The sequence below is a fragment of the Arvicanthis niloticus genome, chromosome 23, assembly GCF_011762505.2.
Source record: "Arvicanthis niloticus isolate mArvNil1 chromosome 23, mArvNil1.pat.X, whole genome shotgun sequence".
In the NCBI taxonomy this organism is placed as follows: Eukaryota; Metazoa; Chordata; class Mammalia; order Rodentia; family Muridae; genus Arvicanthis; species Arvicanthis niloticus.
In genome coordinates this window covers 14,359,208-14,367,603 of record NC_133430.1, presented here as the reverse complement: position 1 = coordinate 14,367,603, position 8,396 = coordinate 14,359,208, and the positions used below count along the sequence as shown (strand labels likewise).

The 8,396-nt window shown below is 48.2% G+C and overlaps 1 long non-coding RNA gene across 1 annotated transcript; it reads left to right on the top strand.

Moving 5' to 3' along the window:
* The first annotated feature begins 552 nt into the window (after positions 1-552).
* On the top strand, positions 553-4,871 carry LOC143436621 (uncharacterized). Its single transcript, XR_013106515.1, has 3 exons — positions 553-798; positions 1,411-1,538; positions 4,189-4,871. It is a non-coding gene; the product is annotated as an uncharacterized LOC143436621 (long non-coding RNA).
* The last annotated feature ends 3,525 nt before the right edge of the window (positions 4,872-8,396 follow it).

Here is an 8,396-nt window from a genome sequence, read left to right as displayed (position 1 = left end):
TCAGACCACCAACAGTCCAATGGCCTCTTAGGCTGTCCCAGCGTGTGGCCCTAATGCACCCTGGCATCCTCCAGCTAAGAGGGTGTTTCCATCTCCACATTCATGAATAACTCTTGCTGGGGACCTGCTTCACACAATGCCCCTTTAGAGCACAGAATTGAGCCCTGAATACAGCCAGGCAGCTTCCCAAACATCTAGGTACAGCTGGTTTCCTGAGACAGCGACCCAGCTTAGGGTCCTAGCTTCTCAGGTCACGCTATGCACAGTGTGACCAGATTCCAGAGTCCAAGTCTGACTAAGGATAGGAGACGCACTTTGTCCTCATTGATCAACTGGTGTATATGTGTCAAGCCCAAGACCTGGCGATTTGTAAGTGTTTCTTAATTTAATTCCACACAAAAGCCCTCCAACCCCTGCTGCTCCAATCTGTTCACCCCACTTCTGTTGGGGGTGACCCTAGAAGGAGACTACAGTTTGTGTAGCCACCTATGGTTGGAGAACCCTGTCTAACAGAGAAACTGAAATACGTAATAGTATGTTGCATAGAGAGATACATTGGCCCTTCATATTCCCCCACAGCCCACGTCTCTCCAGACTGGAGATTTCTCTGGAAAGGAGCCAGTGATGGGGCCACTGAAACCTTGGCTACCCAGCTCTCAGTGATGCCGGTGGCCTCTCTTTCCTGGCCTTGATGAACAAGCATAGAAGGGATGGCTCTGCCATTGTTGGCTTTCATAGAACAAGATAGAATATCATCACCTTTCATGAAGGATCGTGTCTCTGACCAGGAAGTAGGAGGTGGGTCTGGCAGAAACTTAATTGGCAAGTTGAAATGGTTCTGGTCAGAACTGGAGCCCCAGATGGGCAATGCGGATGGTCACTTGTCATCTTTGGCTGCTGTCCTCTCATGGGCCAGTCTGCTTTTCAGACATGAGTACTGCTCTTGCCATGTCTTGGTACCCTCTTAGTATGTCCAGGCATGCTTTTGGCACACAGGAGACTGATTTCATGGGTGAGTTTTCCTTGCTTTACTTTGAAGTGATGCCAAAAGTGTCCTGGGAGAATCTGAATCAGGAAGCACTGGGGATGCAGTTTCTTGCTCTGATGGAGTTGTAGTCCATCTTCTAAGGAGTCCTCTGATCTTGTGACAAATAACCATGTCCACAGCAGACTCTTGACAACCAACCTTGCTGGGAAACTGCACCTGATCCATGGCCTGCCATGAAATGATACCCTGAGGTCTTGGGTAAAGGACTTCTCAGTCCATGAAGAGCAGAGAGGAGAGAGCAAATAACACCTGTGCAAGCTGAGCCCACGAGGCCATTGTCAGCAACCACAGGAACATAAGGGGTCTTGGTGGAGGCAGAACTTCCTTGTATGTGATCAGTTTTGCTCTGTATTTGTGACAAGGCGGGGCCACAGTCGTGAGCAGCCCAGCCTAGATCTCCCGACATGAGACTCTGGTCAACACCTCCAGCTTCTCCAAGCCTCAGTTTTCTCCCATGTGTGTGGTGGATACCACGGCACCCGCATCTCAGGTAATTAGAGGACAGCATGACCGGAACTGTGCTGTGAGGTCCATAGGACCGCTCATCACCAAGCTCCATCTCCGAGCCACCTCAACCTCTTCAGCCACCCTGCTGTTCCTCTTCTAGCTTTCCTCGTTGGTCTTTTTCCATTATCTGCACACCCACTCACATATCTACATACTTACACCCTTGCATGCATGCATGCATCCATATGCATGTACAGATGCGCATGCATTCATACCCATGCACTCACACACATGCATACCCTTGCATGCAAGCATCCATATGTATGTGCAGCTGCACACACACACACACACACACACCTCTCTTTCAGCAGTCTGCCTCTCCCATGACAGAATAAAATTTTGAAGAGTGAAGGGGAATTCTGGAAAATGTGGTGGAGCCTGGCTCCTGGTGAGTCGCTTGGCTTCAGAGTCTGCTCACCAAGTTGCTTGCCAGGAATGGCAAGCAGGGTCAGCTGATTCTTTCTCCCCCTGCTCTGCTGTGAAATATCAGGGAGAGGGCAGAGGGGTGAGCCGAGTGAGTGGATGCTGTCCTTTATGAAACACAAGAAGGAAAATACTCTAAACCCATAATCATAAACATGGCATGTGGGGAATAGGAAGAGCCAGTTCAGTGGGGAGTGTCTTTTATCTGCTCCCTCCCCTCTCTGCTCAATATTAGATACATAATCAGAGAAATTCTTATATTTCACTGAAGGCCTGCTTGAGCTGAAAGGTTGATTTTTTTTTTTTTAAAGAAATTCTCTCCATCCATTCTGCAGCAGAAGGATTTTCTTTCTCAAATACTTTCACCTGTCAAAATCCCTCTGTCCAGAAACTAAGCAGATCCCTCCAGTCCCATTCTGCAGAGCCAGGGAAGGAGGCCATAGTGAGTGGGTGTCTACCAGGACATCTGGCATCTCCTGACGGCTTATCTGAGTGGCAGCCAGGGCCATGGGCCAGCTCACAGACTCAGAGGGGCAGTGAGCCTGGCCAGGGAGTACCAGCCAGGGGATGCTGAGCCAGCCCTCAGCCTAGGCCTGAGCCCAGGGCATGGGTCCTGCATAGGATTTCTTCTCCCTTTGACCCACTTCCTGTGAAAATGTGAGGTGGGCCTAGGGGCGGGGCCCCCACCCACCCTGGTTGGTGTACTCAGCTCTCTTTTGCTTCAGTGGACATTGCTTTTCTCCTAGGAACAGCCATGAACAAAGACTACTGCTCTATTTGGACTCCTTGCCCGCCTTCTTTTCCCTCCCCTCCCTGTCTGGTCCTTCCTCCTCAGTTCTTTTCTCCACTTCCCTTCTCGTCACCATACCTATCCTACCCTCTCTATTTCTCTTGCTTCCCTCTCTTCCTCCTCTTTCTCCTCCTCTTCCTCATCCTCCTTTTCCTCCTCCTCCTCTTCCTTCTCTTCTTTCTCTTCCTCTTCTTCCTCCTCCTCCTCTTTCTTCTCTTCTTCCTCCTCCTCCTCTTCCTCCTCCTCCTCTTCCTTCTCTTCTTCCTCCTCTTCTTCCTCTTCCTCTTCATCATCTTCCTCATCCTCCTCTTCCTTCTCTTCTTCCTCATCTTCCTCCTCCTCTTCCTTCTCTTCTTCCTCATCTTCCTCCTCTTCCTTCTCTTCTTCCTCCTCCTCCTCTTCCTCCTCTACCTCCTTTTCCTCCTCCTCTTCCTCCTCTCCCTCCTCCTCCACCTCTTCCTTTTCTTCCTCCTCTTCCTCCTCCCTCTCTTTCTCCTCCTCCTCTCCACTCCATGCTAGGAGTGAAACCTGGAATCCAGAGCCTCGTGCCTGCTAGCCAGCCGCATCCCCAACTCCACCCATCATATACTGGATAGACAGGTAGTTCACACTTTTAGCCAATGTTTACTCCTGCCATGAGTATTTTTGTGTTTGTCTTAGAAACTTTTGTTTCAGATTTGTTTCATGTTACATGTATGAGTGTTTTACTTGCACATATATAGGTGCACACGTGTGTAGTACTGCAGAGGTCAGAAGGTGGCTGTGGGTCCCCTGAAACTGGAGTTATAGAAGGTTGTGAGCCACCATGTGAATGCTTGAGTATCTCCCCTGTGTCTGCCTGTTGATAGACACACACATCCAGTTTACTGTTGTATGTAGGATGATTGCATCGTGAGGTAGAGAGAGCTTTCCTTCGCTGCGAGGAGATATATATTCAGAAGGAATCGGCATTATCCATTCTTAAGTAAAGCCAATGTTAAAGGCAGTTCTGCCTAGATATGTTCTCCCCGGAACATGCTTAACACGCTCGCCTACACGCTCCTGCAGAGCTGCAGTGCACACGGTACATGCCTGTATCCTTTCACACGTATCCCCCTTTCTCCATCTTTATTCCTTCTTGTTCTTTTCTTTTTTTTCTTTCTTTTCTTTTTTGGGGTCAAGAATCTCACAGTGCAGCACAGAGTAGCCTCAGACCCAAGCTCCATCCTGTCTCAGACTCAATAGCACTGAGATAACGCGTGTGCACCACCTCACTGGCTTCTTTTAAACAAAATCAAGTCTTTCTCTGCTTAACTTACCTCTTAACTTGTTTTTGGGGATTTGAGTAGGTGGGTTTTCGAGGGACTTGGTTTTGGGCGTTGCTTAAACTTCACCTCTCTTGGTCATTCTTATAGATGACATCTTTTGTTCTGTTAAACAGCTGCATCATACCTCAGGCCACTGAAGTAAACTGCATCTTCCCTCAGGACCCTCTTCGGATGGAGGTGGTGTCCAGCTTTCTGTGTCATGCAGCACTGCCATTTTGCTGTCTTTGGTAATGCAAGGGTCTCAGGACCTCAACTCTAGGCCACAGGACATGCACATTTTAGAATTCAACCCATCAAAGCCAGATAGGAAAGGACAGATACCACTGGTTCCATTTATGTGAGGCACCCCGAGAGTCAAACTTATAGACAAGAAAGTAGGCATGGCTGACAGGACTGTGGAGGTTGGGGAGATGGGAGCAAATACCTAATGGCCCAGAAAGACCATGGTAATGCATGCATCTTCATTTTGTTGAACTGTAAAGGTAAAAATAGCTAGCGGGAAGAGTTGGGGATGTGGCTCTGTCTGTAGCATGCTTCTCTACCATGAAGCCCTCCGTTCAAATCCAAACACACAAGGTAGCTGGAAAGGTGGCCCATACTTGCAACCCAAACTTGTTCGGTAGTCTCAACTGGTACCCAGGGGATACTGACATGAGAATCAGAAGTTTAAAGTCCTTCTAAGGCACATTGTAAGTTCAAGACTAGGCTGGGCTTTCTGAGATCACACCTCAAAAAAAAATTTTTTTTGAAATGGGTAAAATTTGTGATGTGTGTATTTTACACTAAAACATTTAAAATTAAAATGTAAATGTGGCCAATAAAGACTTCCCAACCCCAATTATTTACTCAAGCCCTAGCACCTACAACCCCCACACCCAACACCCTGAGCCTCCTCCTATTCCATTTTTCTGAAGCTTTGATCAGTCACAATCCAAACGCGTGAATATCTGTATTGACTCTTTAGGGACAGGGACCCCACTCTCATTACTGTGATATTTTGTTACAACTGTCCTCTTTTGCTGGGTATTGATGGGAGTCTCCTGTGCCTAATTCATGACTTGAACCTCATTGCAGATATGTATGTATTGGAAGATTCTAGTATATATAGAGGCTGGCCCTTTGTAAAGTTGTTGTGCCCTTTCCTGGGTCTTGGGATGTATGCCCTCACGTATGGTGAATGCTATAGGTAGGTACTGTGGCACCCCCACTTGGCTTTCCAGCATATTCCAGCAGCAGCCTACTGCAAACAGCTAGGAGTCTCCATCTTGGAGCTTGCTAGGGAAACACGAGCTGGAGAACATGGAGGTTTACGGTGAGTCCGCACCCTGGAGAGCTTCAGCCTGGATGGACAGATGGATGGGATGTGGGGAGAAAAAACTTTCCAATGGGATGCCACTCTGCTTGTCTCTGGTTCCCCATCAGGCCCCGGGCTGCAGCGGTAACTTACTTGGTACAGTATCAAGTTTCCTGGCTTTCCTCCTTTCCCTGGCCTCTGCTTGGCCTGCACTTCCTGGGCTCATCTCCCAAATAAACTTAGTCATTCACCCATGATTTCAGAATGGGCCTCTCAGGGACCTGACCCACATACCTCTCCACCATGAAGACGGCATATCCAGGCTAAAGGGAACTAGGAAGAGAACATTTGCTGCAGCTGTCCCATCTCAGCCATTCCAGAAAAGTCCTGTCACAGTTTGCAAAAAAGTAAAACATGGGAAAGGGGAGAGGTAGGCCTGTGCCCTGGAGGAACTTCAAATGCACAGGGGCAGGATCTGTCTTCTGCAAAGCCAGGGCAGCTTGGGACTTGGCATGGGCCTGGGACTCACTTCTGCCCTCACAGTAGCTGGAGGGCAGGGGTAAGTCACTTGGAGATTCTGAGCCTATATCATCTCATCTCCTCATTGAACGGGCAGATTTATGTCCCACACCATCTCTGGAGATGCACATGGAGCATGCACAAGCGTGATCTGCAAAGCGGGGTGCAGATGGTTGTTATCTGGGTACGTGCTTCCTTAAGAGGGTGGACATCTGTGCTAGAGGGCTTAAAAGGCTGCCAGAAGCTTCCAGATCTCCACAACCCCACCTACATGCTCAGCTATCTGGAGGGTGGAGGAAGACAGCCACTGCCCACAGCTGCTGCCGGGAACAAGGCTTACATTTTTCACGATCTTAGTGGAGTGATGGGGGCTATCTAGAAACAGAGATACATGTCTTCCTCAGAATCTCTGGGTGTCTAGCACCATGCCTGGGCCACAGGACACACAAACATGGAAGAACCATATACACTGTGTTTAGGAATGCAGACCTGTAAACAGGTGGCTCTGAACAGGGAATCGCACACCCAAGAGCCTCAGTTTTCTTCCCAGTGTTATGGAAGAATAGCATATTCAATAAATATTTGAGTTTTCATCAAGCCCTTACCTGAGAGCTAAATAAATGCAAATCAGCCCACCGTTAGCCAGGTGTATGATGAGCGTATGGTAGACGGCAGGAACCAAGAACGAACTCTTCTAAGTTACCCTCTTCACACCACAGGCATGTGTCCCCTCCCACAATGAGTAACTAAATGTGATAAAAAAAATATTAATTAATCTAGAAGAATCAGCTGCTGGGAAAGTTTGCCCTCTGGTTTGCTTGGATGATGCTCTCTTTATAGCAGTTTGTGGGGATTACTTCGTGACAGGATCCTGCTGAGAAAGGTGCCCAAAGGCTGCAGGGAGAATACACACACACCTGTTCACACCTACGAATTTCCACCTGTAGCAGCAGAGAGATGCCACGAGCCAGGAGGCTGATGTCCCTCCCCCTTCAACAAGTCTGGGTCAGCACCCTTCTCTCTGCTCCCGCTCTCAGCTCGGTGACTGGCACAGTGTAAGTGTTCAGTAGGCATTTTAGTAACTTTTCTCATCACTGTGATAACATGCCTGGCAGAAGCTGGGAAGTGGGCTTGGTTCTGTAATCCCAGAATTTAGGAGGCCGAAATGAGAGGATTGCTGCAAGTTAAAAGCCAGCCTCGGATGCATAGTGAGTTCCAGGACAGCCTGAGCTATATAGAGATTCTTTCTCTCTCTCACACACACATACAAAATGGAGCATGGGAGGGGTTATATTTTAATGTAAAAATAAACAAGTAAACCTAACAACAATAAAACTAAGAAACCCAAATAACAAGACCCGGGAGAAGAAACATAAGAGAAGAAATTTAACTTAGCCCAAAGTTTTAAGAAGTGCAATCCTTGTGGTTGGTAGGCATGGTGGCTGGGTGGGTACGGTGGCTGGACCAACTCAGTCTAGAGTGGCAGGATCCAGTGCTATGGCTTATTCACATCTTGGCAGATCAGGAAGCAGAGAGTTTGGACTAGAACCAGAGGTAGGTATCCCCTTCAATGCCCACCCTCCGTGACCTACTTCTGCCTGGTCCTAAAGGCACCAGCGGCTCCCACCAACAGCATCAGCAGCTGGGGTTCAAGCTTTCAAACATGCGAGAGCATAGAGGGCACTTTACATTCAAACCATAGCAGTGGATATTTGGGGCCAAATGACTAAGACCAGCGTAGATGTAGGCAGTCTGAGGCCTCTGCCAACCATGTCTGATGGGGCTCTGTAACAGTACACGCCAGTTGGCAAACAGAATTCAGTTTCTTAAAAATCTGTAGAATGTTGTCGGGCTCCAGGTATCTCATGCTGAGAAATATTAACATTGGGCAGAGAGGGCTGAATGGCTCTGGGGATTGGCATTGTGGTCTGGGGACAGCAAAGGAAGAGGACGGGCCATTTGTAAAGTGATTGAGGCTTTGACTCTCATAGACTGGAGTTTGGAAAATGTAGAATTCTCCCAAACAGAATGGGGTCCGGTGGCAATTGAAAATGGCATGTGAAACCTCACTTGGGGCTGGCTTTTACTTTGAGGTTTGAAACCTATTTGCATGCAGGCATTGGCTCCCAGGGCTGCCCCTGTACTGACTCCACATTCTATATACTCTGCTCCAGAGCCTTAGAGCACTGAGGACAGGCAGGTCTTTAGCAGGCTGACCATCCAATTTTCTCTGTGGCCACCCTGGTCTTGGCATTGAAAATCTTTAGTTCTGGGCTAAATGGGACACTCACCTATGTTTTTAGAGACTGTGAATGGATCTCAAATGAGACAAACCCACTGATAGGGCCCAGACTGCTATGCCCTGCCCATGAGACTACAGGCAAGGTATCTGTCCTCCTGGAACATCATTTTTGTTTCTTTATAGCGTGGGGGGGGGGCGTATGTGGTGTGTATGTATGTGTGTGGTATGTGTGTATGTGTGTGTGCATGTGGTGTGTGTATATATGT